A 24,985-nucleotide genomic window follows, 5' to 3' on the forward strand; every position below is an offset into this window, starting at 1 on the left:
ACTTTTTTTTTTCTGGACGAGGCTTGTTTCTTTGGCAATGTAGAAGTCTAAAAACCGTAAAAGCTTCAGTCAGTTCCATGAACCAGTCACCATTCCCAAAGTTCTTTTCTGAACATCGTTCGTAAAACTGCTTTATTTCTTTGCTTCCTTGATTGATCAATAACTCTCTCTCTCTCTCTCTCTCTCTCTCTCATTTTAATAGTGGCTACCTTGAGTCCATCTGAAATGATAGGCTTCAGGGTAAATTCTTAGACCCTTAGTCTCACCTTTGCCACAGGCCTGGCTCTTGGTTCGGCTAAGAAGTATTAACTGACCTTTGAAAAATGCTCTAGACAACTATAGTTTTATCTCTTCTTGTTTTGGGTAGAGAGGCAATTGACTTTAAAGATCCCTATTTCTGGGTTCGTGGCGGTCTGACCAGTGTTTGCCAGCACTCTGTTGCAGTGTATTACTAAAAAACAGGAAGGAGCAGCCAGTATATACTAACAATGTGGTTTTATGCAACGACTTCATGTAGATTTAGGGGCTTAGGCAATTGGTCTGTCCTTCAAATAATGGCAGGTGACAATCTTGACAAGTTTTTGCCCCAGCATAACAAAGACACTGTCTCTCTAGTAAACCACATCAATTATCTTATCTCCCAACTGCTAAGCCAATGCCACATATTTTTGGTTTTTATAATAACAATACCATACTTTTGGTACCAATTTCTGTATTCATTAGGGTGAGGTTAGTTTGCTCTAACAAAGAGACCCATCAAAAATCCCATGCCTTAGAGAAGACAGAAGTTTAGTTCTTTGTCAGGGGACAGTCCCAGGTGAGTGCTCCAGGCAGTGGGGGGCTCTGATCTACCTGACATTTAAGGATCGAAGTTTCTTCCATTTTGTGGCTTCTCCATCGCCTAGGCCTTGATGTTGTCTGCATGGTCAAAGTTAAGTCATGACCTTATTTGGATCCCCGTGTGTGGGAAGAGGGGAAAGAATAAGAACGAGGCACAGCCTGTTCACAGGTAGAGGCCTATGGCATACGGCCCTTCTTCTCACAGTTTTGGTTTTTTTGGAAGAAATTTAGCCACGTGGCCATTATACCAAGGAAGGCTGGGAGATGTGGCAAGGATAAAGGAGAGAACAGATATCAGTAGGCAATTGAAGTTATATTATCCCCAAAATTTCCATCTGGAGCCTTCAAGTTACTTTTCAGCTCTGAGAATAGAATGAGATTACAGATATTGATCATACACTCAGAGCTACATAGAAGATCAGAAAAACAAAAGGAAATTCCCTCGTGTATATTATTAGCTGAAAAGCTGAACAATGTCACAAGCATTTTGCTGAAATGCTGGGCCATTGAGATTTTGAATAATATCTAGCAAGCCAGACATAGTAAAAGAAAATAATTAACTCATTATTAGTAATTGAAGATACCTAAAATTTCATAGATAGGCTCTTAGAAAGTTGTATTCCAAGAAAGAAAGAAAGAAGAAAAAGAAAGGGAGAAAGAGAGAAAGAAGGAAAGAAAGAGGAAGGAAGGAAGGAAGAGAAAGAAAGAAGAGAAAGAAAGGGAGAAAGAAAGAAGGAAAGAAAGGAAGGAAGGAAGAGAGAGAAAGAAAGAAAAAAAAAGAAAGAAAGAGAGAGAAAGAAAAGAAAAAAGAAGGAGGGAGGGAGGGAAGAAGGGAAAGGAGAGAGAAAGGAAGAGCCTACAACAGTGCCTGGTATAAAGTAGGTCCTTAAATGTCAGTTTCCCTCTCTTCTGTCATATTTATTCCTCTCCGGCGGCTGCCTCGGTTCACCTAAAAAGAAAGTGATGTGATGCAGAGGGGGCTGTTGCCTCCCAGAGAACTCAAAGACTCAGAGGGCAAGGCAGCAGCACCGAAGTTGCATTCAGGGTTGCCCACCGGGGAGCAGTAGCCTGGCCACCATGAGGTGGGGGTGGCCAATATAACCCCCACGGAGCTGCTTCTCACTCATGGAGGCCTCTGCTGGCTGGCAAGCCTCTCCCCTCTCCTGTTCTCCCCCGTCTGCTCCAATTCCATCTTCTCAAGCCACTGTCTCTGCCTTGTTGTGAAAGACCTTCAGCAGCTGGGGCCAGAGGCGGGGGAGCTCGCCTAGTGCGCTTTGCGCAGCCGCGGCCTGACTGGTGGGGACGGCGGCAATCTCCCAGTGGCCACTTGGGAGGTTCTTGTTTGCTCTGTCAAAAAGTTCAGGAACGTGATGCGATAGATTTTTCCAAGCTCAATGAGGCCAATTAAATAGATATCTCTATTCCTGGACGTTTGAGTAAATTCCTGTCTGGTTGTGTAATGGATTCATTCACGTTGAATCCAAAGCCCTGTGTTGAACTATGTCCACTGTCAGGAGGGAGCCGGCCACAAGGAGAGGAGGGAAAAGGACAGGACAGTGAAGAAACTGCCATCAGAGAAACTACCTGTGAAAGCATAAGCACGGTATCATTATTTTGAGCTCTGTAAAACAAACACAAAACATACACCCCAAAACCCCCACGAATTGACACCAGTTGTTCGTAAAGCCTTGTGCTAGGGATGAGAAAGAGAGAGAGAGGAAGGCCTTCGCTTTACAGCCCGTCAGGCAGACAAGGACAAAACAGGGAAGAAAAACTTGTCCCAAAAGAAATGATATTAGTGAAGTAAAACAGCATTGCTGGTGTGCCAGCACATCCGTGTGAAGAGACCGTGAATGAAATGAGTCCAGGAGAGAAATGCGTTGGTTTAATGATTCGTCCACAAACGCTTATTAAGCACCAACCATGTGCCATCCACTGTGACAGGGGCTAGAGACACAAAAACAAATAGGACGCAGACCCTGCCCCAAGGCCCTTCCAAGACAGGTAGCTTGGAAGACGAAGCAGGAATATGTCATCAGAGCTCTCACCGACATTGGTACAAGGTTCAGGCGAGTCCAATGAGGTGGGGAGTCTGTGGGCAGAGCCAAGAAGAGGCTTTCGAGAAGGTCTAGCAAGGGTGACAGCAGCAGTGTATAGGGAGCAGGTCCAGGGCGAGATGCTGCGGTAGCTGCTAGGGGCTTAGGAACCCAAGTTCCCAAAGCATCTGTTTCTGTGGCGTGCCGTTGAAACCTGGAGAGCGACAACACCATGGGAAAGGTGCACGTTCTGGGGGCGAAGTGATGTGGGGAACTATTAAACGGTCTGAGCGAGTTGAGCAGCTGCTGAACAGCCCTCTCCCCTCATCAGCGCAGCTGGTTATGAGACAGATGACACCTGACGGGCACAGAAACCACCTTGATGAAGCAGAGAGCAAGCTGTCCCGCCAAACCTCCTTTTAGGAAGTGTTACCCTAAAACTGCCACTCTGGAGCAGACAGAAAGGGGCTGGGAGATCCCCATGGACGAACCTAAGTTGGAAGACTGGCCTCTTGGTTAACAGATGGACAAAACACCGTATTAGTTCAAAACTTACTGGTTGCCAGGAATAGACGCTCAAGCTAGTGTATGCAAAAAGGGTCAACTTAACTTAAAGACAGAGGGCTGTCTCTTAATACTGGAGGGCAGGAAGGCCTCCAGGTCCCAGGAAAGAACGGAGCCGTGGAAGTGGTGACTGCTTACCAGGCAGCACGTGGTGCACTCTCCCTGTCTCTTTTTCTCTGCGTATCTGATTTCTCTGTCTGTCTTTCTGTCTCTTCTGTTCTCTGTCTCAGCATAACAGAATATGGCCACCCACAGTGTCCTTGTGTCTGTTTTACAGTTCACGGGAAGCTTAGATCTCTCCTTGGACACAGTTCCGGATGCCTGGGGGAGAGCTCGGACTCAGCTGAGGGCAGGAGAGCAGGGTTCATGCTAAACAGATGGCTGCTGAGGCAAGGGGCAGTTCCAAGGTTCGTGGGAGTGAGGCAGGCACGCCAAAGGAGGTCGGCCGTTGCTCCTCCTTCCTCTGGACCCTGATCCCTGAAAATAATAGGCATTGCTCTACCTGGTTACTGACTAGATATGTGAAGCAACTACCATATAGTAGATCCTTAGTAAATGGAAGTGGTTACAATTATAGTAAATATAGAATGTGATCTATTTTTAGGAAAGCCCAACCCAGGAGACTGGCACGCAGCCTTCTTTCCTTCACCAGAGCTGTTCACATTAACACGAAGCTATGGAGCAAGGCCTCTCTTCCTTTGCCTCCCCCCCAACTGTGCCCCCCAGCCTCTCATTTCTCATCTCTTAGTTGCAACTGGAAGGTCTCCCCAACTCAAGCTCTCTTTGCTATTACAAATCAATCATTTACATTTTGGGCCCCTGCCAGGCCCACAGGTACTCATCTGTAATGACAGTATTTAAGAATGTTAAGTTTATACAGTGATTATATGTCTTTCCTCTTTTATTAAACTTTAAACCTGTGGTCTGAGGGGCACCTGGGTGGCCCAGTCGGTCGAGCAACCGACTTCGGATCAGGTCCTGATCTCACCGTTGGTGGGTTCAAGCCCTGCGTCGGGCTCTGTGCTGACAGCTCGGAGCCTGGAGCCTGCTTCGGATTCTGTGTCTCCCTCTCTCTCTGCCCCTCCCCCGCTCACGCTCTGTCTCTGTCTCAGAAATAAATAAGCATTAAAAAAAACCCCCAACTTTAAACCTGTGGTCCGAGAGACCACATCTTAATACTCCAGATATTGTCGTGTATCTATTGTTCACTTGATGATATTTGTTGACTTATCATGTTTTTGCAGCAAGGGCAATATCCACTTATAGGCTCATTAGAGGAATCTCAAGAACTCATTTATTTTGGGCCACTGCCTTTAGCCAAGACAAGGCTGAAGCTTCCTAAATAAATGGTCATATGTTTTATTTTCACTCCCATGTAAGCCTACGGTCATACAGCCTGGGATTTGGAAGGGATTTGGGAAGGGTCTTAGGTCAGGCACCTCCCCAAGGCAGAATTTCTCTCTCTAGGAACCCTGAGACATGGGCATCGGGTCTCTACTTGCACAGGGAGTTTATTACCTTTCTGGGAAGCTCATTCCAGCTTTATTCTTTTACAACCTAGAAAGTTCTTCTTTGTTGAAGAATCTCACATCTGCCTTTGTGTCACTTCCATAAAATGTTCCTACTTCTTTAGGACTAATACTAATGCCTCTTCCCCATGGCACCTCTCCTTGCATTTGGAATGAGGGCTCAGGTCACTGTATCATGACTCCTCTAAGCCTCTTCAACCCAAGTATACTTAAATCCTTCTCCACGAGAAACAGTTTAGAGACCCTTTGTCTCCCCGTTCACGCCTTCACATGTTGTGTTTCCCTTTGTGAATCTTAGAGTTCAGAATCCAGCACCGCATGTAACACTTCAGTGTGGTCTGATTGCTGAGGGGAGTAGGATTAGGACCTTTGTTCTACATGTAGCTGCTGTGATTTTATTAATGCTGTGTAGATTTGAGCTAGTGTTTTTCTTTCTTCACCTTCTTCTTCTTCTTCTTCTTCTTCTTCTTCTTCTTCTTCTTCTTCTTTTGGTAGAACTATCACAATTTTAGCTCATATTCATTTTAAATCTTCATATATTTTTTCAAAATATGGAAATTACTGGGGCGTCTGGCTGGCTCAGTCAGTGGAGCATGTAACTCTTGATCTCGGGGTTGTGAGTTCGAGCCCCATGTGGGACGCAGAGGTTACTTAAAAATGAAATCTTTTTAAAAAATATGGAAATTACTCAATGTAACATACATTATTCTGGAAAATTCAGGGAGAAAAAAGCAACACGTGAAAGGATAAATAAGAGAATAACAACCATATTGTAACCATCCTCTTAAAGATAACCATCATTTACATCTTGGTATGTACTCTTCCACACATCATTCTCTATGCATAAACATGCATATGCATACATGTCCATGCATGAGCGTGCACACACACACACACACACACACTGACAGACATGGAGGTAAACCTCTGTGGTCAATTAGAGATGGCTGCAAATTCTTTGCCGCTCCTCTCATTGATAGGTGAGGTCTATTTCCTCTCCTCTGTGTCTGGGCTGGGCCTGAGTCTGTTTTTTGTTTTTTTTGTTTTTTAAGTTTATTTATTTTGAGAGAGAGAAAGCAAGAAGGGGAGGGGCAGAGAAAGAGAGGGAGAGAGAGTATCCCAAGCAGGCTCTGTTTGACATGGGGCCCAAACCCACGAACAGTGAGATCATGACCTGAGCCGAAACCAAGAGCTGGATGCTTTTTTTTTTTTTTAACATTTACTTATTTTTGAGACAGAGAGAAACAGAGCATGAACAGGGGAGGGGCAGAGAGAGAGGGAGACACAGAATCCGAAACGGGCTCCAGGCTCTGAGCTGTCAGCACAGAGCCTGACGCGGGGCTCGAACTCACGGACCGTGAGATCATGACCTGAGCTGAAGCTTAACCTCAGGTTAAGCCTGAGCTTAACCCTGAGCTTAACCGACCGAGCCACCCAAGCGCCCCAGCCAAGAGCTGGATGCTTAACCGGCTGAGCCACCCAGGCGCCCCAAGGGATAGTTTTTTGGGTTTTTTTTTAACAGCAATAGATAACTGAAACAATTACATATAATGACAGCAAATGTTTCTACAGTATTTTCTATGTGCCAGGCACAGTTATAAATCCTTTATACATATTCACTCACATAATCCTCACAGTAACCCTATGAGACAAGTACTATAATTACATAGCACTGTTCCCATTTTACAGATGAGGAAACTGGGGCACAGGGAAAGAAGAAGCTTGCTCAGGACCACATAGTGAGTAAACGGTAAGGCTGGGATTCAAACCCATGCAGTCCATTAGGTTCCAATGTCTGTGCTCTAATCCACCATACCCGCTGCCTCTCTGCTGCTTTCTCTCATTTTAGATACTGTGAACAACTTTCAGTGTCAATAAATATCAATCTGTAAAATCATACTTAAGGGCCACATGTTGAAATCTGTTGAAATCTCAATTTGAGCATCTAAAGTATTAGTAATCTCTTGCAATTCTGGGGTCCTCTTTGTTGGATATATATGCTACTGAAGTCTTCAAGTTGATAAAATTTGTTGACTAAATCAGAGTTCAGGAGTGAGCCCTCTTGAACCCAGATGAGATCTCCTTCCAGGATAACATCATTTGACAATACTTTGTCCAGATTATTCAACAATGTTTTGTTTTCTCATACACTGGCTCCCAGGCGCAGGCTGGGAGATGTGCCGCATAAAATCATGTGGGCGCTTGTTAAAATACAGATTCTCAGGCTTTGTGCCAGACTCCCTCATAAGAGACTCTCTGAAAATGGAGCCCAGGAATCTGCCTTCTAGTAACCCTTCACACATGATGCTGGTAACAGCTAGATTTGGGAACCATTGATCTAACCTCCCTTTCTCCTTTTCATCCATATTGGTAGCTCCATCAAATCCCATGCCAAATTCCACGTACACTAGGCCTGTGGGAATACTCTAATAACCATTTTGAGAGATGTCCCAGCTTGGCTGTTAACCGGCTATATGATTTCATCTCTGGACTTTTTTCACCTGTAAAATAAGGAGGTGGGATTAATTATTTGTGGGTGCCATGGTGTGCCCACACATTCTTTCTTCAAGACTGAGTCACTCATTCCCTCAGCTCTTGGGAGTGTTGGCTGCTGACAGTTCACAGGTGGTCCAAGGTCACACCTCGTCCGGGAGCAGAGCCTATATCCCTGACTGGTTGATGAGGTAGACAGACCCAGCCCCCTAGCCTCAGGGTGAGCCAACTCTAAAGAGCCAGTCTATGGGGCGGACCTGAGATTTTTTGCATCTGCATTACAGTTCAATCCTGTTTCTATCCCCTTCACTCACCCAGTCGCCATCTCAGTCTGTTTCCTATGGAGCTGATTACCACAGTGAACTTTTGCTCCTGATTTGGATTGAATTGATAGCACAGACTCTTTTCTCACACTTTTTCAAACATCCTGGGCTCTCTGTTGAACTTCAAGGGCATTCTCCTCTTTATCCTCCTCCCATTCATTCTCCATTCCCTGAAGAAATTTTTATTGTACTCCTACTGTGTGCCAGATCCTGAGCTCAGCCTGAGCATTCAGAGACCTGGTTGTGTCTCCAATAGAGGAAAGAGAGTAAGTACTTAGGACCTTAGTGTCTCTTCTGTCTCTTTGTCACTTGTTAACACTGTGCTGTTTCCCAAACTGTGGGTCTAGCCCATCTTCTGGCTCTGAACATGACCCAGTGGGCCTTTTTATTGCCCTGGTCATGATTGGCAAGGCCCACCTTTGTAGGAGCTTTAACCTTCCTGACACCATTCTTCTGGGTTTGTGTCTCTCTTTGTATTACCTTCTTTGCTTTTGGGTTCCTCGTTCCAGCTCTTGGCAAGGGCCAACAGAAATATTTCGTTCATTTAAGATACTAGTGTCTATTTCATGGTTACTGGGATTGGGATAGTGAAGGATCTGAGGGGGAAGGATCTTAAGGTCTTCCAGAAGGGCTAGGGTAAAAGTAAGGGAACAGAGTTTAAACTGGCATCCAATAATCCATCTAGGACCTCCCTACCTCAGGCAAAATAAATCAGCCACATTTGCTGCTGCCACCCTTCTCTTTTATCACCTCCAGCAATTTCTCCCCACTCCTCTTCATGGATTTACAGCCTCCCTGCTTTCTGTTCTTCACACTCCCCCCTCCCTATGCTGTCAGTCATTTTCATTTTTCACTTGAAAAATGCATGAGACTGAGTCGTAATGCATCTTGTCTAGGGTTTATCACATTTTAAGCGTGTTCTTATACCACATTGCAACATAGGGACAAAGAATCAATAGACATTAAGAAAATAGAGGGCTCTTTTCAGCCCTTGCAATCACATCATGTCCAAGGGCTATTCAGTGAACAGATATAATAATCTAGAAAGAAAGTAGAAGATGGGGCGCCTGGGTGGCTCAGTCGGTTAAGCGTCCGACTTCAGCTCAGGTCACAATCTCGCGGTCCGTGAGTTCGAGCCCCGCGTCGGGCTCTGGGCTGATGGCTCAGAGCCTGGAGCCTGCTTCCGATTCTGTGTCTCCCTCTCTCTCTGCCCTTCCCCCGTTCATGCTCTGTCTCTCTCTGTCTCAAAAATAAAAATTAAAACGTTAAAAAAAATTTAAAAAAAAAAAAAAAGAAAGAAAGTAGAAAGAACCCAAACCCACCATTCTCATTGTATAGATGAAGAAACCAATGAACAGTGAGGTCAAGCAGATTTTCAAACATCCCACAGCAGTAATCACCAGAGCAGGAAAAGTTAATGGATGGTACATTTGGGGAAGGGCTTTGCCTGTAGGAGGTACTCATTTATGGATACTGCCTAAGAGTATTACTTTGATTACATACGGAAGTAGACCTATTCTTATTAGTCAGGCCTCTTTTCTCTGCTGCTTCTCCATGGTAGGTCAAGACCAAGCCCTAGATGCCCTTTTTGATTGGGTCAGGAGCAAAAGAACCCAGGTTCCAGCCCACCTGGTTCCAGCCTGTACAAGCTGTCTGACCTTAAAAACAACATTTAACCACCATATCCTTAGTTTCCCAGCCTGGTCTTGCCCTGGGTATCAGGCAAGACGAAGCACACAAAATCTCTCTGAAGGATGGAGAGCACTTTACAGCATGAAGAGCTGTTTTCCATTCTGCCTGTGCACTGGAATCCTTCATGGAACTTGAAATAGGGAGTGGGGGGTACTGGGGCTGGGACCCAGTGTCTGGGAACTCTTTAAAAAGCTCCATAAGTAATTTTGATGCACAGCCAAGCATGGAAACCACTGACAAAGTATAAAAGACAAATAGGAGAGGAGAAATAAATGATATTATTAGCCAAAAAGAAGTCTTAGATTATCTGATTAAGGTGGTTAACAGATAACCTAAAGAACAATGAAATTGCCTGCCTTTTTCAGAGCCCCCGGAACCCTAATCTCAGATTCCTTTCCTCCTCCTAGAAAAGATGTCTGTTACTTCAGTGACACTCCTTTTACCTCAAAGTACACACACACACACACACACACACACATCATGAGTCATCTCAACCCACCTCCATGCTGAAGTCAGATTCCAAGTAATGTCTTATATTCTTTGACCTCTGAGTAACCACGCTGCCCCTGTTCTGTCCTTTCAGGTCCAGGAAAACCATCTGATTAGGCCATGGAGAGAGTAACCCAAATCTCCACAGGGCGATCTATAAACCAGCCTGCTAATGTGTTCCCTGGGGAATATTCTGTCAGAGTCCTAGTTCCTCTTTGAAAGTAATTGAATGGCTCTGAGCAAACTGTCCAATCGCTAGGTCTCTCAGATAATTGTTGTCACCTGATCGTCACCCTCACCAAGCATTTCCTTCCCTGGAGCAGTTCTCTTTGGAATACCAGTTAAGTGTGGTCAGAAACTGGCTGCAGCAGCTATAACATTAAAGAAAATGAACCAGAAGGAGAAGAATGAATTTGGGGGAACACTTCATTCAGTCCCTGAGACACCAATGGAGACAGTTGGTACTTTTGTCTGCCCAGCACATCTCTCCCCTCTTCTGGGAATGGAGCTTCATTCCTTGGGAGAAAGCCTTTCTTCCTCTGCATGGTTCTGGGTGGCTGACCAAAGTACCCTGGCTTGTTCCTCTGAGGCCACAAGGGTGGACCTGTCCCCTGACTTATTTAACCATAATAACATCCTACTCACCTGGTCACAACAATTGGTCTGGGGATTATCCAAGGACTGATCAAAAAAAAAAAAAAATAATAATAATAATCAGGGATTAAAAAAAATAAAGCTGGTGGCGAAACTGTCTTTTCTTTCTGGTCAAGTGGCTGTATAACTGTGACACCAGAGCTGCCACATGAGAAGGCGGAAAGGATGAGGCTGCCATCCAGAGATGAGGTTGTGAGAGAGAGAAGGAAATGAAAGAGTATGTTTTTACGGGGTCAAGTTTTGTCTGACTTGGCATCATCTGGCAACTATTCTTTTGATTCTTTGAGTTGCCCCAAGATTTTTGCCCAAAGCCTCTTTTTTTTTTTTTTAACCTAAGCCAGTTTGTATTAGAATTTCTGACACTTGCAACCCAGAGTCTTGATGGACAGAAACACTGACAGCATTCCTCTCTACCATCGACTTTTCTGAAACTTCAAAAATGTGTCTGTGAATCTCAGAACTGAGTGTGTTCCTGTCTTTCCCAGATCAGAGTGTGGGATTGCTGGATGGTCACCTTGATTATTCTGGGAACTGTGTTTCCCAGCACCCCCTTCCCTGAATGACTCTGGTTAGGGTGGCTAGAAGTGAAGTGGCATGAGATGGTGAGGGCAGCAGTGAAGCAGCCGCCATCTTGTGCTGAAGGCCACTGTTGGCTGGAGCTGGTGAGGGGCACAGAGGTTCAGCCAGGCTCCTGTGTGTCCCCGTTCTTCCCTGCCCCTCTGGGACTGCCAGCCCTGCTGACCAACAGTGACCCCATGCCCACTCTCAGACATTTTGCTGCAAACTCACAGAGGCAAGAGCTGCAAAGAGCCAATCAACTCCAAAGAGTCAATCCTTCCAAAGATTCTGCATGAGCCCTGGAAGGCACCATTCCACAGCTCGACCTGCCTTGCTTTCTGTAAGCTCCACTTGGTTCAGCCACACCAAGGCTGGTTAGTGACTTCCGTGATCTTTTAGATTTTTACTCTCCCAGCTCCACACCCCCATTGTGAAAGAGCTTATTTATTATGATAAATTCCGTATTCTGTACTAGTCATAGTAGTTCTGCTTCCAGAGTTCAATTCTGACTCATACGAGTGGCATCGGGTGGACCCAGACACAGAAGCTTCCCGATTCCTTTCTTTGCTTGGTACCTACACTCAGTCCATCCATCTTTGTAATTCTCCTCCTCTCTGTTCACTACAACTCCTTCATCTTCTCCCGGCTCGCCCATGTGTTCGTGGGAAGACCTGACTCTGTTCCTGATCACCTTACCATTGTGCTATTTGCTGTCTCATGCCAATTTCCCCCCAACCTCTGTCTGACTCACTTTCACACTATTTCCTGCTCTCCCTTCCAATCACAAGACTGCAGGCAGTCTAGAGGTTTAACACACACTGACATCCAGTTAAGGCAAAGGCCAGGATGTCCTACCCAGAAGCTCCCGCTCCTGATTTCCATCTAGGAAATGTCAGTAAAGAACAAAAAAAGAGAACTTAATGGGTACTGTGTGTTGTCGATAAATATTTTTAAAATGAATTAACATTGTAAAAACTATTTGAGTTGAAAATTACCAAGCAATATTTAAAAAATCAACATGGCATACTATTGGCCCATTGAACGCTGCAAGCATGGGTTTGAAATTTCCAGTGTGATGGGCTCAAGGTCTCTTCCAGCTTTGTGATAATAGCTCAAAGTCCAGAACCACTAACTCCTGCCCAGCCATTGCTCAATGTGCAACCTCTGTTGAGTCAGCTGGCCTCTCTAGGCTTTGGCAAGTCTATCTGGATCCATGAAGTCAACAGAGAAAAATCTTAAAACTGTGGTGTGTCAGGCTTGGAAGCAACCTTAGGGGTTACCCGTAATTTGGAAGCTGCTTCTTGCTTATTTCCATCCAGTCCCTCTGGCAGTATTAACCCTTCCAGCTGGAGCCATGTGGCCATGGGGCACTGTGCCACCATTGTAGGAGGAAGCCGGGGATGGTGGTTTGTGCCTCTGTTGGGACTCTGTCCAAGAGAAGAACAAGTCTAACAGCAGAATTTTCTTCATATAGAATTAGGCATCCTAAATTTTAAAGAGGATACTGTTACCCACTTGACATGGGACATGAACAGCAAGTAAGTACTGAGGGAACTCGGACCATGCGAGAGGAAGAATAATTTATTACAAGCAAGAATAAAGCAAGTAGCTACCAGTATTGAGCATCTACAATGGGGTGTGTTAACATTTAATCTTCACAACGACCCATGAGTGAGGCTGTGCTGCCTCAAACTTACAAATTTACAAATGAGATCCAGCAATTTTGAGTAACGTGCCTCAGGTGGCACAGCTGGTAAGTGGCAGATTTGGGATACCAGACACTTTGGAGTGACCCCAACCTCTGTTCTCTTCCCGTATATAACCCTCTATATCTGTCTCTCAGTCATAGTTGATTCAGGGTCCTTTCTAGTTTTTTGGTAAGAAAGGAATTAGAAGCCAACACATTGTATCATTATATTTTATAAATATATATATATATATATATACATATATATATACACATATATCATATCATATTATATCATATCAGTGGTTGGTTGGGTAAATTTATAATTAAACAATGAAATGCTCTTTCAGTCATTCAGATTTGGTTATTCTTCCCTCTTCCTTCTTTTTGTCTATATACACTCCCTGTAAAACTCCTCTGGCTTTTTGGGCTACTAGGTGGATTCTGCCAGGTCATTGAAATCAAGATTGGATATCCCAACCAGGTGAGCAGGGATCTTTATTTAACTGAGGTTGGTTTGACAATATTTGCTTGGTTCACATCCATTCGTATCTGTCCTCAGGACCTCCTGGAGTGCTATGGGCAGGCCAGCAGAGCCCTGACTGCAGCCCAGAGAGGAAAATGACTTGCCCCAGTCAGTAAGTGGCAAAGTGAGTACCAAAGGCCAAGTTCCTTGACTCTTGTGTGCATGTTTTGATGTTTCTTTCATACATGTAGGATGCATTTTTACCCAGGCCTAATGCGGAGCAGGGTTGGGAGATGTTAGCCACCCTCTCTTCAACTCTATCAGCACCCCGTCCCTCCACACACTCACCTTTTACTTGGCCATGAACAGCTGATGTTCCCCTAGTTCAGGTAAATTCTGTGCAAAGACGACAAGCTGGGTCCTCAAGCCCACCCTTTCCCAACCAATGAGGGGCCTAAGTCCTTCCTGTATCGAAATTCTGGAGCCACCAGTACATAACTGCCTCTTCTAGGAGACTGTCAGCTTCTTCCCAAGGACAGGAAATAGAACCCCTCCCCCCACCGCTTTCTCTGATGTCCCCAGAAGTATAATGTGAGCTCTGCATAGTGTAGACTTACAATGAATATTTGCTCCCGGGCCTGCTGCTGGAGTGGCCAACTATGCTCAGTCCCAATTAAGGAAGCTTGCGTATTTGAAAACCAGGATTCCTTGCATAGTCTCTCTAGGACAAGCCAGGAGTTAAATAATAAGATGAATTTCAATTTTTCATGGCTCATATCACTTCGATGCTATATATCATGGATTCCTACCCTACGCTGTGGATTCCTCAAGCAAAGCCGCCATGGGTCAGCACCTAGTTGCTACTCCGTGTTTGCTAAGTGAATGACTCAGAATCTGGATACGTGCTCCTTATAGTACCTAATAGCGTACCTAAGGGCAGCACACCTTACTTGAAAAGACGTCCGACTGTACTATCAAATAACAGTGAGTGATTACATAATGCTTTTTACCATCAGAGAGAGATAAACAAATGGAATTTACAACACAGTGTAAAATATGAAGGCGATCACTGGTCACCTCTGTGCCTTCTGCTTTTCACATTGTAGCGAGGTGACTCTTATAAGAAGGGATGGTACACATTTCAGGACGGCTGTAGACATACACTGGGTTATCTGCTCAGTTGTTATCTTCTCGGGGTACAGTTCAACCTGCCCCAACCCCCTCCAAACACATCCGCTCACCACACCCCTCGGTGTGGTCCAGGCAGCCATGTTTATGCAGTGACCTGCTCGGGTTCTCTCTTCTAAGAATTTGGAATTTGAAATATAGAGACACAAAGAAAGGAGGCTGTCTGGAGAGGCAGACCCATTAGTGGCAGCCCCCCTGGAGGGGAGGTTCACACACACACACACACACACACACACACACACACACACAGAATTGAAATGGAATCAGAAAACTTGGTAGTTCTCAGGATTCAGTACATAGAATCTGAAAGTGAATTAATCTTTTCTCCCTGTTGCTTTCTACACCTCCATGGTAAAAATAACAATAAAAGCTTGTATTTTATTTCATATTTCGAATGATTCTAGAAGCCCATGGAGGGCAAGAATGCACTTACCTTTCTACTTCCCATAGGCTTAACGAATCCCTGACCCTCCTCAGGCACTCAGTGAACATTGATGTAGCTGAAGTAATTTGATTAACCGTATTGACAAAAACAGTGAATTTGCACGTTTCTGGGGTAAACAGTATTAAGACATTACTCACGTTTAATCACCTATCTGCTTTAACAACGACACCACAAGGATGAAAGGGAAATTCCTGTGGGATGTTTTAGTGGCTTTCTCTGCCCTCAGGCTTCCCCACTGCCTGTGTCCCCAGGGACCCCACAGGGGACACACCGTTGGGAAAGGGTACAGAGAGCAATCGGGGCCTGCAGTCCGTGGATACACCCTGAGCAGACTCTCTCCAGGCCCAGGCTGACCTTGTGAACTTTGGAACCAGCTCTTTGGGCACAGAGAGTCCAGAGGCTCTGGAGAGAGTTGAGAATGAGCTGGGGGCGTGGAGCCTGGACAGAAGGTGGGTGGGTGTGGAGGGTAACAGCTCGCCCCTGAGGACACAGTTGGCAGAGACCTTCAGTGGTTGCCTACAGGTGAGTAGCCTCCTGTCTGAAGAGTTTGTTAGTTCACTGCACTGGCCGCCTAAAGTCACTCATGAAGGACTGGGGGATGGTCTTGGTGAGGTGGGGAAGGGTGCAGAGTCAAGGCCGGCAGTGCCAGGGATCAAAGCATTCAGGGTGTGGAAACCTATCCCCCCGCACTCCACATCAGGTGTCCTTCAGTCGGTGCCCTCGTTCCTGCCCTCTGGGAGGCCCTGCCCTGATAAACAGCTATGGAATGCCGACACACATGTGAATGTGCTTGCAGCTGAAGCTCTTGAACATTCAAATGCCTTCCCTGCTGGATAATCTCTGAAAGAAGTTGGACAAAGGAGAGGGGAATGGACCCAGGGAGCTTAAGAAATGTTTTTGTAAACCTGTATCCAGCCACACTAAATATGTATGCAATGTAGGTGGGCCTTGCACTCCGGGGGGTTTCCATTCATGTGTTAGGATTTCAGTGATAAGAAAATATATTTTTAAGTTCTTTTTCCATGCCTGTTATGTATCTTGGAAAGTTAGCAGCTGGGGAGATTTTTTTTCCTACTGCGTCCTATTTAAAAAAAAAAAATGAAAACAAACCTTTTGATTTTTTAAAGTAATTATGCGTACCATTTAGAAAAAGCTACCTTATTAATATTTTGATAGACTTCCCAGGCTCTTACTTACACACCTATACATGAAAAGATACAGCTTTAAGAATATGAGATCATACCATACTGTTTCATAACCTGACTTTTTTTTTATGCAAGAATCTATAGTGAACCTGTGTCCATGGACATCAAAAGATGTACATCATCATCATCAATCTTAATAGTTACATAGTATTCTATTTTATGGAGTTAGTGTAATTTGATCAATTCCTATTGACAAAACTTTATATTGTTTCCAATTTTTGTCTTACTAAACCACGTTTGATGTTCTTTTATAATATCTTTGCTCTCTTGTCTCTATCTTAGGGAAACTTCTTAGAAGAAGTATAATTTTTACATGGATAGGAGAGACATTCTCCTTTCTAGAAAAGTTGTATTGATGTATATCAATACATTAATTGGCAGGGGCCAATGCATTGGCAGGGGCCTTCCAACAGCAGTTGTGTCAAAGTCTTTTAAAAATAATTTTAAGGATGCCTGGGTGGCTCAGCCAGTTAAGCGTCTGACTTCTGCTCAGATCATGATCTCATGGTTTGTGGCTTTGAGTCCTGCATCAGGCTCTGTGCTGACAGCCCAAGAGCCTGGAGCCTGCTTTAGATTCTCTGTCTCCCTCTCTTTCTGCCCCTTTCAAGCTTGTGCTCTCTCTCTCTCTCTAAAAAAAAAAAAAAAAAAATTTAAAAACAATTTTAATTTTGTTTCCATTAAATACATGAAAATGATATTTCTAACATGTGAAGGACATAAAGACTGACAAAACATCTGTGAATTTACCATCTAGCTTAAGAGCTAAAAGATCATAACCATCCAAAGCCCCCATCCTGCTCCTCAGAAGAATCTACCTTCCTGAATTGAGTCTCTACCAGCCCCTTGCTTTTCTTTAGTTTCACCACATATGCTCATATTCTTTAACAATATATGACTTAGTTTTGCATGCTTTTTCCTCATGTAAATGAAATAATGCTTTGTGTGTGTATTCTTTGAGGACTTGCTTTTAAAAAACATTTACAAGTGAAGTATATCATGCATACAAAAAAGTGCACTTATCATGAAGGTTTAGCTTGATGAATTTTCTCAGAATGAACACATCCCTAGATCAAGACACAACATTGTTAGTGTCATAGAAATGCACCTCAGCCCTGACCCGGTTACTACGCCCTTCCAAAGGGAACCAATATTCTGACTTGGAACACCATAACATTTATATAAATGGAATCAGAGTGACTAACTTCATACACTCAACTTCATGCATGTTGCTACCTGTATCTGTAATCATTTGTTGTTAGCATTGTATAGTGTTCTATTGTGAATATATCATAATTTATATATCTACCTATTGATGGATATTTGGGTTCATTCCAGTGTTTGCTATTACAAATAAAGATATTACAAACATTCTCCCATGTGTCTACTTATGCCCAGATGCAAAGTTTCCTTGAGGAGGAATAAGGAATGGAATTGTAGGGTCATAGAATATAATTATAGTTACCCTTACTAGGTAACATTAAATGTGAGTTCACCATATCGCTAAAAATAAAAATCTATGCCAATCTAATAGCTGAAAACAATGAAATCTTTTTGCTTAAATTTGCATTTCTTTCATTACATTTATTTCATTATAACGTTTTTAAAAGCTGTTCATTAGCCATTTGTAATTTTTATTTTGTGGATTCTCTGGATCCTCAACCCATTTTTCTGTTGGGTGCTATTATTTTTCGTAATGATTTTCAAAGACTTTTATATATTAAGGATAGTACTCATTAGTCTATTATGAATATTGCAAATATATCCCCTACCATTTGTTCTTTTTATCTTATAGTTTGGGTTATGGTGTTTTTTTTTTTTTTTCATTCAGGAGTTTGAAATTTTTGTGCAACCAGAGCCACCATTCTTTGCAGATCCTGTCCTTTCTTCTGTCAGAGCAATGCTTCAACATATTTTTCCATGTTGGATGATCTGTTTGTTAAGGGAGCTTTATTTTTCACAGATACAGTGCATCTGGGTGGTTTTCTAAAGTTGCTGCCCAGCGGTAGCAATGGCTGGGTCAAGATGTGACCCAGATGGGACTTCTGCTATGCAGAGTTTAGAAGCAAAAGTGGTGATGAATTTTCTAGTATCTGGAGACCCATCTTCGTCATACAGAGAATGAACAGTAACCTGAACTGTGCTAAGGCCAATTCTTTGCATCTTATGCAAGGGAAGTGGAAGTAATGGTTGTTTCTCTCCAGAACCCAGCAAATAGGCTAGGCTCATTAGAGCAGGGAAATGTCACCCAAGTGAGAACACCTGAGGGACAAAACTGGGCCGCCTACAATGACCGAATCAACTCTCCAGCAATAGCCTGGCATGGGCTCCCCTCCCACAGGGGTTGTTGACTGCTCAGGCTTTTACAATTCTCAAGCCCTGTTCCAAGGAGCTTTTGTGGTTTAAATCAATGTGCTTCTGGGAATAAGTGCCCTTATTATTCCTAGTTTCCATTATTTGCCGTGCTCTTATACCACTGTGACATAATATCCTTTGTGCAGCTGAACAATAACAGTCCTTTCAGGAATCCCTAAGAGCTTTCTAATTAAGACCCACAACCACATGACAGATGCAGAAACTGAAGCCCAGGGACAGGGATGACAGAGCTTCACCTTGGTCACAAAGGGGCCAAGCCCAGGTCTGGCTCCTACCGGAGACTGCAGGGCCTGGGCCACACTACTCATGGAGGAAATGCACCTCTGCATCAGTGACTGCAGTAATTATCAGGTTGCCCAAGTGCATGGCCGGGACCGTTGGGCCCTTTTAGTACTGCTTAGGCTCCCCCGGGCAGTTGAACTGAGTTGAGGACTGAGAACTAGAAATGCCCATTGGGCTGGGCAAGAGCTCTTGAGTTTGCAATCTGTTCTCAGTGGCTTGGCTCCCAGGACCACAAACTGTACCATGGCTAGGTCATTTGAATTCTCAAGAAAGTAAACTTGACCGATGGCCTCCATGTGTCAGGCACCAGGAATGCAAAGATGAACTTCCAATCCCCCCCTTGGATGTTCACAACCTAGACAGAAGAGGAGACAGGTATGTAAGTGGGGAGTTACAAGAAGCTGAGGGCTTTAATGGAGAGTAGACCAGAAGCTAGGGTGGTGTCCAGCTCTGTGGGGCTTTCAGGGAAAGCTTTATGGAGAGGCAAACTCTCCACCTGGGTAAATCTTTAGAGGTGATCTGAACTTGCTAGGCAGAGCCATAGGGAAGAGAGCAGTGCATGCTGAAAGCCAAGTGTGCGCACAGGCCTAATATGTGAAATGCATGGAGGTTCAGGGATCGGTTAGAATGCCAACATGTCTAAAGTGGGGCAAGGTAATCCTATTGTTCTTCCTCTCTTCTATGTTAATGCTTTTTTTTTTTTTTTTGAGAGAGAGAGAGAGAGATTGGCTAAGCGTGGAGCCTGAGCCTGATGTGGGGCTTGAACTCATGACGGTGAGATCATGACCTGAGCTGAAATCAAGAGGCCATGCTTAACTGACTGAGCCACGCAGGCTCCCCTTTCTCTTCTATTAAAAAAAAAAAAATTTTTTTTTAATGTTTAATTTTGAGAGAGAGACAGAACATGAGCAGGGGAAGGGCAGAGAGAGAGGGAAAAACAGGCTCCAGGCTCCGAGCTGTCAGCACAGAGCCTGATGTGGGGCTTGAACCCACGAACTGTTAGATCATGACCTGAGCTGAAGTCAGACACTTAATTGCCTGAGCCACCCAGGCGCCCCTTTCTCTTCTATTTTTATTGGCCAAACTCTATCTTTTTTTATTCTTGATATCTTCCCTATGGATGTTAAAAAGACTAAACATGGGTTTTTTGTTTTTGGGTTTGTCTTTGCATTATTGCTTTAACCCATCACTCTTCAGGGCATTGTGGATGCCTCTGACTAGGGAAAGATCATGTATTGGGGAGTGCCCAGATGAAAAGCACAAAGATAAATGTTTTCCTGAATTATAAGGACACAAGGGCGGCTTACGGAACCTTGGACAGGAAGTCAGCTGGGCTGTCTTCTTTTATATAGCCAAAAACATGGCCCTGGACAGCTCCTGAGGTTACCTGCTCCAGGCTCTGTCACCCAGAGGGAGGTTCCATTTGTGGAGTAGAAGCTGGCAAAAGCACATGGGGATGTGAGGGGGAAACGCGAGATGGCCAGCAATGTAATAGAAGACCCGTACGGGAGTGAAAGCATCAGATTTGAACTGTCGGAGTCTGATTTGTAGCTGGCTCTGGAGTCTGGATGCCGATAAATGTAAATGCCCTCCTCCCCAGAGAGAATAATAAATTTCTAGTGAGTCTAAGACATTTTAGTACTTTTAGGTCCTCAAATGCCCTGGGACGTCATCTTCCTTTAAGGTGGAGATGAGATGATCTGAGACAAACATCGCTGTTCCAGAAGGCTGGTTTCTCTTCTTGCTGTTCTCTGGGCCACCAGGCCACGCTGGCCACTTGACCAGAGAGGCCGAAGGCAACATTTGGTGGGTCCTTGCCAAGGAGCAGGCTTGGTACATGTATCAGTACATTTAATACTGACAACTCTTCAAAGGGCAGTCATCAGCCCCATTTCACAGATGAAGCACCCAGGGCTCCCAGAGGCAGTATGAAAGGAAACAGAGACCCTGAAAATAGCCAAACGGCTGATGTGGGGCATGGGACAGCACAGTGAGCTGCCTGTTCCTATGAACGGGACGTGGCAACTTTAGCCACCATTTGTCCACATTTGTGCCAACCCTGAAGGCTGGGCAGCAGACCGTACCCAAGACTGGGTTGGGTACCGGTCACACAAGGGGACCAGCTCTCGTGTCTGGCTGAAGGATCAGGGCAAGGGGGTTTCTGCTGGGTCTGGAGGGTCTGGGATAGCTGGGGTCAGGGGAGACTGTTTTGATTAGAGCTATTTCCCCATGACCGTGGTTTTGGGGAGTTTTCCATTTCCCTCAAACACAGAGAAGCAGGAGGCTGACTGCCATGAGGGGCTTAAGTTGGACAGAAGGAAGAACTTAGCGAGGCGTGAAGACGACAGATACACAAGGAGCCGCATCAGGCTAAGCACTTTACCGAAGGGCCGCCCTGGAAACCGCGAGGACTCTAGCCTCGACAGTCCTGTCCAGACATCCTTTTCCCCTTTCACTGGAGCAAATGATCAGAAGCTCAGATCCACCAGCATAAATCAAGAGCACGGTGGGTTTCTCACAGCCTTCCCTCCCACGGTCTGCGCAAACACAAGTGTCAGGGCCATAAACCCAAGGAGCTTGTCCATCATAAGCCCAGTTCCGGGTACCCTGGACGCATCCGATAAACATTTATTTGGTGAATGAATAAAAAAGGTCACCCGTTCTCAGAATTGTTTGTGTCCTTGTTGGCTGTGCCTTTGGCACAGATCGGGGGAATCTGTCCAAATTCACAAACTCCAGCTCAGACGAATGTTGCTGACTGAGCTACAGAGCCCTGTGATGTCAGCTGAGGTAGCTTTAGTGCTCAGGAGGAAGGAAAAGTGCTTTCCATCAGCTACTCCTGGCCCCAGCCGCTTGAGGGAGGAAGGAGAGGTACTGCTTAGGACAGACTCATGGGCCCTCTCCTGTGTCAAGGGCCCTCAAGGAGAGATTCCTGATGAGCTCACTCCCTGAGAGACGATTCTAGCCAGGGCCAATATGCTTTTGAGCATCCCAGGGGACACTGTAACCACTAAGTAGGATAGATCTGATGTTGCTTAAGTGATTCTGTGATGACAGATTTCTCCCTAAGGCCCTGATACCTTGGAATGTGACATTGGGGGTTTGTGTCATTGAACAGCCTGGCTAGAAGCAGCAGTGGTTTTTGCAACATGAGACAATATTTAATTCTTTTTGAGTGTAAGCTCCTATCTCCTTGAGGCCAAATACTGACTTTACACTTTAGGAGTGTATCTTTTTTCCCAATGCTCTTGCGTTCCTCTCTGGCTTCCAAGGAATAGGTACCCAATAGGTACCCAATAGGTCTCTGATTATGTCAAGAAGCTGTCTGAGGAGGAAGGGACACTTGCATTTCCAAGTGCTGCAAAAGGAGAAAATGCCAAATGATGGCCGCTTTCTAATCGCCTAAGAGCCAGTCCTGTTGCATACAAGGGGAGACACTATTAGAATTTCAGGAATGGCATCTTTTGGGCTCTCTCGATAGCTTTTTTTTTTTTTAATTAAAAAAAATTTTTTTTAATATTTATTCATTTTTTAAGAGACAGAGACAGTGCAAATGGGGGAAGGACAGAGAGAGGAAGACACAGAATCCGAAGCAGGCTCCAGGCTCTGAGTTGTCAGCACAGAGCCCTACGCGGGGCTCAAACTCACAAACTGTGAGATCATGACCTGGACCGAAGTCGGACGCTTACCCGACTGAGCCACCCAGGTGCCCCTCTCACTAGCTTTTATAAAGCCCTCTCCACGTTCTGTAGAAATACAAGTCTCCTTCTGTCAAGAGACTACAAGTTGCTTGAGGGCTGTCCCTGTCAGTTTTTTGCATTTCCCACGCCCAGCTCAGAGCCTGGTATAGCGTGGAGCTCACAGGGAGGCCCTTCTCCCCAGGTCCCCCGCTTGCATTTGCACAGGCTTTTCATCTACTCTTGTCCTATGTGTGGATGTTGGGAGGGTTCAGAACTGACCTTCCTAACACATGACATCTGCCTTTGTTACTGGCTGGGGTGGGAAGGGAAAGCCAGGTGGGGGACACAAGTCTTAGCAATGCGTCATCACTTTGCTCATCTCCCCAGAGTGAGAGGACGAATAAGGCAAAAAGCATCATTAGCGTCACTGCTTCCAGGGATGGGGGTCGACTTGGGGCAGTACTGCCTGTCCTCACCTTCCATGACACACAACTAGACATTGCTATCTTCTCGCGATTCCTCAGCCTAATTTAGCTCTATGATGTCTTGGTTTTCCATTTGAAATATTTTTGCTTCTTGCCACAAAGAACCTTCATCAAAACCCACCCATGAATCTCCCAAGAAAACAAAAAGGTGAGGTACAGAATATTTTCTCTCTGTAAAACAATCTGATTTTCTTTAACTCATCCTGACTTCTGAGGGTAGAGATGTTCATTTTGCTGACTGATTCATTTCCTAATGCCAAATGAGTTAGTATTATTTTACCTTTATAATTTGCTAAAAATAACTGCAAACAACAATAAAAATATTTTTAGTCTCCGTTTGCCAGCTAAGTACCACAAGACGAAAGCTAGCCCTTGTAGACAGGATCTGAGAGGAGAACAGTCCCTCAACTCGTTTCATCAAGTTTCAATCTTTAACCAAGCCTAAACAGAGGACAGTTATTGCACAACAAACTTGACTGGACATGACAGAATTGCTTTGGGGGAGATTAGCAAGGAAGCAGGAAGGGAAAAGATATAGACTGAAAAATGTTTTGTACCTGCAGTAGATTTGAAAAAAGTAAATTTACAACATTTAGCATTCTACATTAGAATGTGGAAATCAATGGCTCCAGGCCTTCATATATTGGTTAAGGAGAAAAACATGTCTCATTCTGTTTAAATCCCAACTGCAATTAAAAATTAAACTGCTCATAGAATGAATACGTTAGACCAGGAGATACTATGGGGTAATAATGGCCGAGGTGCACTCAGGCCAATAAAATACACAGCCCATGGAGTTAAAGGTCTTTGTGTTCTTGAGCAAGAAGTGAAAAGGGAGACCATGACCTCTGGCTGTTGGGAGGAGATCTAAGCCCACTCACCAGACTTTTGGACCTCATACTTTGAATGTTGATGATTGACAAAGGCTAAATCCAAGGGTTAACTACAGAAAGAACAGGGCTGGGTGTCTGAGCAGCACAGTATTCCTAGGAGCAAAGCACACCCACAAACCCCGAGTACCTTCCTTGTCGTTTACAGTCTTCCATGTGAAACCTTCAGGACATCAAAAAATTCCAATGTAGACAGACCTCTTATCTAGAAATCTATTTAAGAGTTATCTAGGCCCTAAGGGAATAGAGAATTTTTTTTCTTCGCACTCTTGCACGGTCCCAATTCTGCAGGCAGTAGCCATGTGAGGCTCTTTAAATTTAACTGAACTAAAAGCAAATAAAAGATTCAGTCACAGTAGCCATATTTTAGATGTTCAATAACTACATATGGCTAGTGGCTATATTGGAAGGCCAGACTTAGAACATTTCCCTCATCACGGAACCTTCTATCCGACAAGCGCTCCATATACGCTACATACCAAGCGGCAGGATCCTCTCACTCCCAATGCTGGCCAGTGTTGGCACAGAAAGACCAAGGGACGAATCTAAGGATCCATGGCAAGGGAGTCTTACAAATACAACTCAAACTGGCATCTCTGGGACTCTCGTCTGGGCATCTTGGTTTCTTCTTCTAGGAACTATACCACAAGGTAAAAAGTCACTTAGTGCCTCTAGCTGCAAATTACCTGCCACCTTGGTTAGTCTGTGCTAGAAAGGTCATTATCACAAGACCTCTTAGGTCAAGCTGGAATATAACAGTACTTTAATTTCTAAATGGTCAATATACTATTGCTGTCACCATTGAAGACAATCAGCAGCTTTGGAAAGGATTTTCATGATCTTCTTCATACATGTCTTTAAATATTTTAATTAATAGGATTTATAGTATTGGTTGTAAACAGGAATTCCGTTTTGTTGAGGTCAACATTATTTTGTTATTACCCCACATACCCGAATTGAGAATGTGGGAAGATAAGCTTAAATGTGTATTTAGTAGCAGAGGAAGGTAACTTTTATTATGAATAAATAAAATGCTAAAAATAAGAATGGATCTTATGAAAGATCAAATACTGTGAAAAATAGTATTCGGGAGGGTATAATAATAG

General features: G+C 44.4%; 1 long non-coding RNA gene across 4 annotated transcripts in view; it reads left to right on the forward strand.

Moving 5' to 3' along the window:
* LOC109254811 (uncharacterized) overlaps positions 1–17,540 on the forward strand; it is a 64,740-nt gene extending 47,200 nt beyond the window's left edge. For all 4 annotated transcript variants that reach the window (XR_002074988.2, XR_002074983.2, XR_002074989.2 and 1 more), the window contains exons 4-5: positions 13,428–13,515; positions 15,665–17,540. This is a non-coding gene — a long non-coding RNA (uncharacterized LOC109254811). The remainder of the gene's footprint in view (positions 1–13,427; positions 13,516–15,664) is intronic.
* The last annotated feature ends 7,445 nt before the right edge of the window (positions 17,541–24,985 follow it).

This window comes from Panthera pardus, unplaced genomic scaffold (assembly GCF_024362965.1).
Source record: "Panthera pardus isolate Hobbes unplaced genomic scaffold, ASM2436296v1 HiC_scaffold_21, whole genome shotgun sequence".
In the NCBI taxonomy this organism is placed as follows: domain Eukaryota; kingdom Metazoa; phylum Chordata; class Mammalia; order Carnivora; family Felidae; genus Panthera; species Panthera pardus.